This window comes from Hakea prostrata, chromosome 9 (assembly GCF_041222555.1).
Source record: "Hakea prostrata isolate BN-2017 chromosome 9, UWA_Hpros_2, whole genome shotgun sequence".
In the NCBI taxonomy this organism is placed as follows: domain Eukaryota; kingdom Viridiplantae; phylum Streptophyta; class Magnoliopsida; order Proteales; family Proteaceae; genus Hakea; species Hakea prostrata.
The window spans coordinates 36,593,742-36,604,092 of NC_142608.1; positions in this window are offsets into that span (position 1 = coordinate 36,593,742).

Sequence of the window (10,351 nt, forward strand, 5' to 3'; positions counted from 1 at the left end):
TCTCATTCACATAACATCCAAATTAAATTTAACAAAAATAGTCAACCTATTCAGATTCTGATGCAAATCTTTCAGCTTCTAACGAAGGTGGTGCCGACTCCGAAATTTGTGGGAGGTTCAGGTTATTGGCGATTTGGTCCAAGCGTCGACGCATGTTCCGCATATGACCCCTGGTTCATGATAATTCTTTCTGAAAACCCACAAATTCAGCTCGAGTGATGTATGCATCAACACCAACATGTGCTCCTACATCTGTAGGCTGCACTCCTACATCCTCCACCTCACAAGGAAAATTTCTTCCATGGATTTTAACATCGTTGTTCTTCTTCTTATTCTTCTCATTTTCACAATCCTCCCCCTCAGGATCAATAAAATAACTAGTAAAGATGCGGGTAAGGAGTCCACCATATGGGAGAGCACGATTGTGGGCCTCTTTTGCATACTTCATCATTCGAATAATTATGTACGGCAGGTTGACCGGCGTCCTTGAATGAACGCAATGGGTCACATAGGCTTCAAAAGAACCCAGCCCTTCACGGTGACCTCTACGTGGGATAATATTGTGTTGCACTATGTACGCAATGGCATGAGGAATTAGTTTCAGGTTCTTCAACTTCACGTGGGTGTCACCCGTGTAGTTAACCATTATATCACTATAGGTGCCACCCACATCAATTAGGTGATCAAACTTTTTCCTAAGCTCCCAAAAAAATAAATGTCCTTCAGTTGAGAGTCCAAGCCTACTACCTAGCTCACCAATATTCAACACAATCTCCACCCCTTTAACATTGGAGATGGCAGTTAACATTCCCTCCTCACCCTTGAATCTCAAGTTAGAATAAAATATTTTCACCAGCTGGTAATAACATTTGGGAGGTAACTGAAGCATGTTTTCCCACCCAATGTGTCTAAACCGTTGTGCTACACCTCCACTCTCAAAGGAACGCATGTCTACATCCCCTCCTTCTTCTATACGCCTCATTTTTATGAGAGTAAATGAGGCTCTGGCATCGTCATCCACTAAACCTGAAACGTCGACTTGTTGTTGCTTTTCCTTGCCTTTTTTTGCTTTTGCCTTTCGTTTAGTGCTTGCCTTAGGAGCCATCTTCAGACGTTATGCTAGTTTTTGCTGCATAGATCACAAAACATATTAGCTAAACAACATATTATTACAATGAAACTAAAGTATAACAAAACAAATAATAATTCTACGGATGAGACAACATTAAAGAGAGAAGACAAGCATTCTAACCATGAAAAACATTCAGTCCACACATTAGTTATTCAAAATTGGATGCCAACCATTGGCCTGAATTTAAAGCTAGCTCCAACAAGTCATATTAAAGACAAACATTTCCACACCCATTTGCCAAGCATCCACCCACCCTCAACACATCACAAAGAGAGGGAAAGAACCCTCTAATCTTAACACCAAAATGCTTCAAATTTACAAACCCTTAAAATACAAACCATTAACAAAAAACATGCAACAAATTTAAAAAGTATCAAAGTGAAGTAGTTTAAGTTCTAAACATTCACGAATGAAGTAATAAAATATCCACAAATTGCATAACAACATCAGCATTTGAGTTTCTTAGACTGAGGACCCACTTCTTCAGCAGTCCACATGTTACTAAAGGTACAACTAGATTTTCTAGGTCATAAAACATTTATTTGCACTATCACTCATCTTACCCTAGGCTAAAGTACATCCACAACATCATCAGCTATCAAAAGCAAATAATAAAGGAAGTTCAAAACACAAAACAGTATGATAACAAACATCTTTAAGACCCAAATAGAAATGACATTTTAAAGACACTAAATGCGACAAAAGTAGAAGAATAACATAGTAAAACCTCAAACCAATCTACACTGTCTAGATTGTATGATCCGATGGAGTTTCAGTTCAGCAACAAACTTAATAAAAAAAATTAAAAAAAACTGAATAACATAAGGAAAGATCTAGGACTGGTCAGATTTGACATTATGGACAATGTGTTGTATCGGGAACACTTTAGTTGATCTGATGCCACTTTAGTTGTGTAGTACAAGACTTCAAAAGATGAGTTTGATCCAATGGACTGATCTGAAAATTAATCACGTTATCCCACCAAGAATAGGGTTATTTGAATCAAACTATTAGAAGTTATAAATTTATTACCAATTATTCATGTGGGATTCAAACCCGCAATTAAGCAATTTTGCTACTGTCAACCGCACTCATGCGAATGACAGTAGCAAAATTGGCAATTAAGTGTATCAAAAACCAACAACTTTCAGCAATGATATATGATTAATATGCTGCAAGAGAATCGCATCTGATCTTAAAACAATAGAGTTTGACATCAAACTCACAATAGGACTATAATAAATCAAAACAAAAACCAATTACTGAAACCACACGAAGGTTCAGAATAGAAACCAAATATTTAGCACACTCTCAGATTTTAAATCGAATAGTTAGTTTTAAAGCTTCAGAAAATCCTTAGTTGGAAAATATAAGATTTTATGCCAGGAAAGGAATCAGAAGTAAGAACTTATACGATGAGAATGAAACTACAGAAACTAACTTCATAATCAACTGACAAAAGAGAAAAGAAGATCTATGGAGACCAATCCTGTATGCCAAGCCATTTATCCCCCTCCTCCCCCCCCCCCCCAAACAAAAAAAAATTAATAGCAAAACCTTGTGTTAAGATCATAACATAAACAAAATACTTCCAAACAACTGATAATAGAACAAAACAACAGACACCAAAGGCTACAGAATCTATCCACATGCCAAATAAAATCTTCCAAATACCAAATAGCTTGATTAGACAAACGTAATACATCACTTCCATTACACCAAACTTCATCATAGAAGGAGTGCAAGATAAAGTCCTAACTAATTGTGGCTTTGTGGGAGTGAAATGGAAAATTTGAGACTAATATAAGCACAAGTTGTAGTCAATTAGCAGATCTTAAAAACCACAAATAAAAATTAAGAAAAACAATATTGTAATCGACTCAACGAAAGACACTGACAACTGCTTAAACTTAGGTAAAAAACTCAAATCCAAATAAAAGAAAACGAAGGAAAAATTGATTAACACACGGATCTAGAATCATACTCGAGAAACGTAGAAGAACCTCTACAACTTAAGAAAGTAACATAAAGACAAAATGAACCACTTCACTGTTTCGAGAAACCATAGCAACCGGAAGGGGAACAAGTTCAAATGAACAAAAAAAATAAGAAGAAGCAAAATTCGCACTGAAACAGCAAAGGAAATTGAACTTGTTTGGGATAAATTCGCACCTGTAACCGGACGAGAGCAAAGCCCTAGAGCTGTTGCTGAGGCGGACGGCTGAATCTGAAAGTTGGGGCTTTTGATTTTGAAATGAAACACAACTTTGGTTTGTCTTCTCCACTGCCTCAACATGCTGCTTCTCGAGCTTCTCCAGCCCTCCCAAGATATTGACAACCATCGAAGCCTCAAGAACTTGGAGAACCTCAAGAAGCAGCAGGTTGAGGAAGAAGAAGAAGAAGCAGAGGAGAAGACGAACCAAAGTCGTGTTTCATTTCAAAATCAAGATATTGAGAGCAACAAAATCCGGATAGGTGGCCAAGACAAGTGTTAACCTTTTTTACCAGCTTAGTAACTTAAACAAAGCCCTAATGCATCATAGTGACCAGTTCCTAACCCTGGATGATGCAGCTCTATTTCACTCAAATATTCTTTTGACTTGTGAAGCTTGATAAGTTTTCTATTCTTGGACAGAAGGACACCAAATAATAGCAGGGAGCAATACAAAGGTCAATACAAATCCTAAAGATTGCAAAGAGAAGTGAACCACATTCCTTCAACAACATGCTTAAACAAGACAACACATTAAAGAAGAAGAAAAAAACATCACAAAAGTAAGAGAGCTTGGAATATGATATATAACAACTACTACTTGACAAAACGGGTTTGATTAGTATCAACTCATATTTAAAGAACTCGAGAACAATGGCAATCTGAAGAGTGGTAGGAAAGCGCTCTCTTCCAAAGGCTGGCACCAAAAAATTATTTTCTTACAAACAAGCTAACCACGTGCATCTAGCATAGAAATTAGAATTGGTAGCAAATCTCTCAGGTATCTCAGTATAAGCCGATCAGGTGAATTCGGAAGGGACGACAATGATGTTGAATTTAATATGATGAAGAAAATTAACACTAAAAAGGTAATCTGTACTTTCAAACAATTTAAGTTGGCTAAGCACATCCAACCTGCAAAGCCATCATCGGCAGCATTTTACTTCATCAATAATACCAAGTCAAACTAACAATTTCTTTTGTCATTAACACTGCCAAGTTAAAAAGAATCTGTAATCATTAAAGTAATGGTTAACTAAATCAAGGCTGTCATTCCAACATCAATTCCCATAAGCTCATACAAACCGACCACAAGAACAGGGAAGCGTGCAGCCATACTAAGAAGGAAACCAAAAATAGCATAACTCCATACAACAAAAGGGGCCAACACAATCTTTATTCTGCCACTAATTTTTTTCCTCTCATGGTTACTCTTAACCCATTATTCTATTGCACCACAAAACCTTTAAAAGAGTGAATCAACACACATAAGAAGATGATGAGCAAAAGAGGCCTGATGTCAAACGAGAATATCACGTGTTGTGTTATTTGCTTTTGTTTTTAGTTTATCATGAGGACAATCAATGTCTGGCTCAGTTTCTATATGCCAAGTTCCTACTTATCTTTCATAACCAAGCATTCTCTTTATTTCTTTAATAGATGGCACAGCCAATTTAAAACATCACCCACCAAAGCCTGCACCACCCCATGCACTTTGGAACTTGGAACATTTTAAAAAATCATTCATAGTTCACAAATATCATTACATACCACTAACAAAAAGCCAGTTCTTCACCAACACAATAAAACAAAAGAAAAAAGAAGCTTCCAACATAATGTCAATGCCTCATAACTTGATTAAAATTTTACCATCAGTATATACAAGAAAGGAAAAAACGCCCGACAAAAGAGTATCCAAAAACAGAATAGCAGAACTATTAGCTACAATCATGGAATGATTTCTCGTTCGTTTCGCCCGGTTCGCCGGGCAGCGAACTGAGTTGAGCGAAATGGCGAAATCTCGCCGAGATTTCGCCGACACCATGGCCGGCGATATCTTTTTCTTTCTCTCTTTCTTTCTTCTTCTTCTCCGGCAATGTTGCCGTTGCTGTTTCTTTTTCTTTCTCTCTTTCATTCTTTTCTTCTTCTTCTCCGGCGATGTTGCCGCTGTTGTTTCTTTTTCTTTCTCTCTTTCATTCTCCTTCTTCTTCTCCTTCAACGATCTGGAATGATGAAGATATAGTTTCACCGGAAAATCGCGTCAGAAAATCGTGGTTTGTCAATTTTCCGGCGAAAGGTTGAAATCTCGGTTTCGGTCCATTTTTTATTTCGCCCTCTAGTGAAATGGGCGAATTTCGCCGAAACTAAGTTCCATGGCTGCAATGCCATTTATTGGAAAGTTCTAGGAATAAATTTTGGAAAACAAAATAACTAGCATTCTAATCAATGATATTTACGAGAACCATACCACATTTTGAACATCCAAGGTTCCCTACCTAAACATTGTTCTCTTTGATCTAAGAACTAAAAAATATGTCAGCATATATAGAAGACATACACAGTAATTAGCAACTTCATAAAAACCTACAACACAGCAAGGGAGGAAAAGCTGGACTCTTCATGAGCCTGAAGGACTTGGCAAAATATAATTGATTCACTAGCTTATGCTAGCTATAGAAGTATCTTCAATCATGTTTCAGTCACTAAACATTCACCAGGTCATGCCAATATTACTTGGCAAAAATTTTAGTCCATTACAACAAAATCAAAAGGAATAATCTATTAATGGAACATTATATTCAACACCAGCTCATTTAGGTCGATGTTCAAGGGTAACGTAACTGCAGTGAAGCTTTCATCTGAATTGACAAATAAGTTTCGGTCGAAACTGGAGAAATTTCAAATCGAAACGAAACTTTTAAAAAAAAAAATTACACAAAAGGAACAAACAAGTTAACTAGTATTAACTGGGATTTTAAGCAACTTAGGTGATAGATCATGGGGAACTCACTAGAAACAAGAAACAAAAAAGAAAAAAACCAACTGCAACTCATAAATAAAGTGGAAATAAATCTCTGTTCTAGGGTACGGGATTGAAACTCTAACCTGATAGATGTGAAAAAAAAGGACTGTAACTCTAACCTGATACAGACCGTTCAAAATAGCAGCACCGTCAACTCGTCTTCTCCTCTGCTTCTTCTTCTTCCTCAGCCAGACAGATCAGATTCGAGCTTCTCCAAGTTCTCAAGGCTTCGATCGTGTTTGTGTTTCAAAAGATTGGTCAACCTCATCCTACTTGTTGTTCTTCTTCTGGTTCGATTTTCAGAGCTTGAATAGGTTCAGACGCAAAAATGAGAGGTTTCGTTGTGGTTTTATGTATTTCAAAAGATTTTGAAATTTGTAAATGAAGTGTCTGTTCAGGGTTATCCCACTAAGAATAGGGTTATTTGAAACAAACTATTAGAAGTTATTAAGTGATAACCAATTATACATGTGAGATTCAAACCCGCAATTAAGAGTATCAAAAACCAACAACTTTCAGCAATGATATATGATTAATATGCTGCAAGAGATTTGCATCTGATCTTAAATTACCTTGAAACAAATTTGAGAGAAAAGAGAAGCAGAGGACCATTCAACTCTTCTTTTTCCACCATAATCATATAACTAATGTGAGAGCTGTAGAAGTGGCAAACTCATATAGAGAAAAAGATAGGCTAATAGAAGCACTTCATGTACTATCTTTGAAGTTAAGCATTCTAAGAGGCCACCCATAATTTGTGTGTGTATTCATGCCTAGAACAAAAATACTGGACTCTACAATGGAAGAAACAGAATGACTTAGAACCATTATCAGATTTAGAGCCAAACCATCCAATCTCAAACAAGGAAATGCAGGGAAAACGTTAGCCCATCCTATCAAATGTAATAGCATAGACAAAAGAGATTGGGAGAGATGATGGATACTTGAATTTGAAGGATATCACCTAGAACAAGAGGATTCGAGGTTGACCTAGAACAAGAGATCGTCTCGTGCAAGATCGTAAAGCTGCTCTGCAAGATCGTCTCCTTCTGCAAGATTGTCTTCTCCCTCTGCAAGATCGTCTCCTTCTCTAGCTTCTTCTTCTCCAGCTTGGTTCAGAGCTCCAAAATCATAAAATGAAATGGGCGGGGTGAAGAACAGGGGTTTTGGTATTTTCAAAATGTTTTGAACCGCTGGTTTATACGATTTTAAATTCATATATACGTATAGGGTTTATGTGTTATATTTTCAAAACGTATTAACCAAACCCACTCGAACCGCCCAGATGGACCGCTGGGTTTGCGCTAGACTGAACCGAACTGAAAAAAGGTGGGCTTTATGATGGGTTTTGATAGAATTTCATTATTTTAATGAAAAGATGATGTCAGCCGTCCGATTAGATCGGACGGCTGGCTTGACTGTCATGCGCATTAATGGCGCACTACAGAAGCAAAATTGCCTCTATACAGTGTCGAAATGACAAACGAGGCCATGTCAACTAGTTGCCTATCAGCTAAAGCGTTGGCAAGCCTCAAGTAGGCCTTGGTGACTGTACCAGCTCTAATACAAATTAGTGATATGCAGATCCAATAGAAAAGCAACAAATTCAGACAAAGATCAGACCAGAACTTTTCTTGTATTGGCTGAAATAAAGGGTGAAACAAGATTGCTTACAAATGTCAGGATTGTAGTCTTCATCGGAGTAGGTGGAGGCACCGCTAAGTTCTTCACCATCCAGAAGTAAGCCTAGCCAAGAGGATGGGGGAGAGAATTCCAAACCTAAAATGGAACGTATTGGTCGAAGGCGACCAAAAGCTTAAGGCCGCCACGTCCACGAGGAGGGTTTGTTCAAGAAAAATTGATGATGTTGAGAGAGTAGGCGCTTGTAAAATACCTAACTCCCAAGTACTCTCGCAGATTCAGCCAACCCATTGACTCTACGCTGTTGAAGAAATGAAAAATGATCACAGTATTTGAGCTGGAACTTCTAGGCGCGTTACAACGTCGCTTTCCTTAAGACGTAATTCGCCCTCACACCAAAGTGCTATGAGGTATTGCGAACCGTCTCCCAGGATACAAAGAAGCCCAACTTCGAGTTGAATCTCTTGAGTTTTGCTGAGCACTCGCAAAACTTAAGAACAGAGAAGACTTCGGGATTTTCTCTCTTGTGCTGCTGTTGTGAAGCTAGACGTATATATAGGCATTGAGGTGCCTCTATTGAACAGTTCATGACTCTGTTCATATGGGTGCACCTCTCTGTAGGGATACGAATGCTGACGTTCAGATATGAGCCGTCGGATCGTTCGGCCGCACGATCTAACGGTCCATATTGAACCATCAAAACAATATTTATGGATCTACTTCCATCGCCCTAGATCTACCGTTGATCACAACACACGGTTTAGATCTGATCTCGCTCGAAGCGATGCACGCTCTGTAGGGATACGAATGCGACGTTCAGGATATGAGCCGTCAGATCGTTCGGCCGCACGATCTAACGGTCCATATTGAACCATCAAAACAATATTTAGGTATACCGTCCTCACTCATACACTGCACACTGGCGTGTCTCATTATTATAAGTTAGAATTAATAGGTGGTACCTATTAATTAACCTAGATTCCGACACCTCGGTTTCCAATGTGGGACTATATAATAATACACTTTCCTAAAATAACTAAAGGAAAGTTTTCCGCACTTGCAGATCCAATAAAATGAAACATATTTTATTATATTAAAAATAATACAACATATGCATGGTGCGGTGAGGCCCAAAAACGGTTAGGTCACCAAGAGTTTTTCGACATCTCTGAAGAATGGTGACAAAAAAGACCCAAAATTACTGTGGATCCAGCAAGAGTGACAATGTTGGTGGAGATGAAGGAGGCTTGCAAAGCCTCCCTTGTCTTCCTGAGATGCTCCTCCAATTCTGGAGTCTGGTAAAGCCCCAGCTCGCCATTTTTGTGCAACAAATGCCAGCTGCAACCTGGGAGGTGCAAAAAGTAATATTTGAAAAAGGCACAGAAGTAAACAAGGACAGTTAAAAGCAAAATAGTAGAGGTTAGTAGTGTGATTAAGAGCGTTTGTTGGGAAGTAGCATCTTGGTCAAAATTACTTAAGGGCCTGTTTGGTTATATGAGTCTAAAGATTTCAAATCTGTGAATTTCAAATTTGTGGAGTTATAATCAAGGTTTAATGTATTGGTATCGAGTATCGTATCGGTCAGGTGATTTGAAGAAACATATCGTCCGGTATCGAGTATTATATCGCTTTGGCCAATGTATTTTAGTATAATTCAATAGAGAAACGTATCGAAACATATCGTATCGATTGGGTCAAATATGGATACCTATCGGCTAGTATCGTAAGGTATCGTGGAATACTTTAAACTTTGGTTATAATTTATAAAATTAGATGTTTGGTTGTGGAATTAAATCTGTGGATTCATCCTAAAAAACTATTTGATCGACGTGATTTTTATGAATGTGCAAATTTATAGTTTTTTGAAATCTCTGGATTTCACTCCTTGCCCATAAATCTACAAATTCACGTTTTTAGTGTAAAAAGGTGAATCTCTAGATTTCATGAATCTAAAGATTTTTACAACCAAACGGGTATAATTCTCAAATCCATGAATCCAGAGATTTGAAATCTCTAGATTCATGTAACCAAACAAGCCCTAAAGGAGTTTTTTTGGGAATGGACGCATGATCTTATTGATTTCAAGACAGCAGTGTTTTCAATCAAACGATCAAGAGGAGTAATGCTAGTTCCCCAAAAAATCCGACCGTTAGAATCGGTTTAGAGGTGAACCACATTAAATAAATGTTTGGACCACAGGAATTGGTACGGCACTAGCCTTGGACAAACCCAGTGTTAACCAGGCTGACCAAAATCAGAGGAGGATGCAGTTGCAAGAGTTGGTGTAGGTTCTCTTCTATTTTTACAAATCTCATTCCCAAATTGGTTGGAACTTATATAGTAGTAGTTAATAGGCAATTATTGATAACTAGTCATCCTTGCTCTGTATAAATACTTGATGCAACGTACTTGAAAGACACAACTCACACTGGTCTTCTGAATCTTTCGTTTTAGTATTAATTATTCTTCCTTAATCATAGCCGTAGTGTAGAGACGGTACAAGTTCACCTTTAAAAAGTCTCAGGAATTTTTGTTGCTTTTTGTCAAAAAAAAAAAAAAAAAA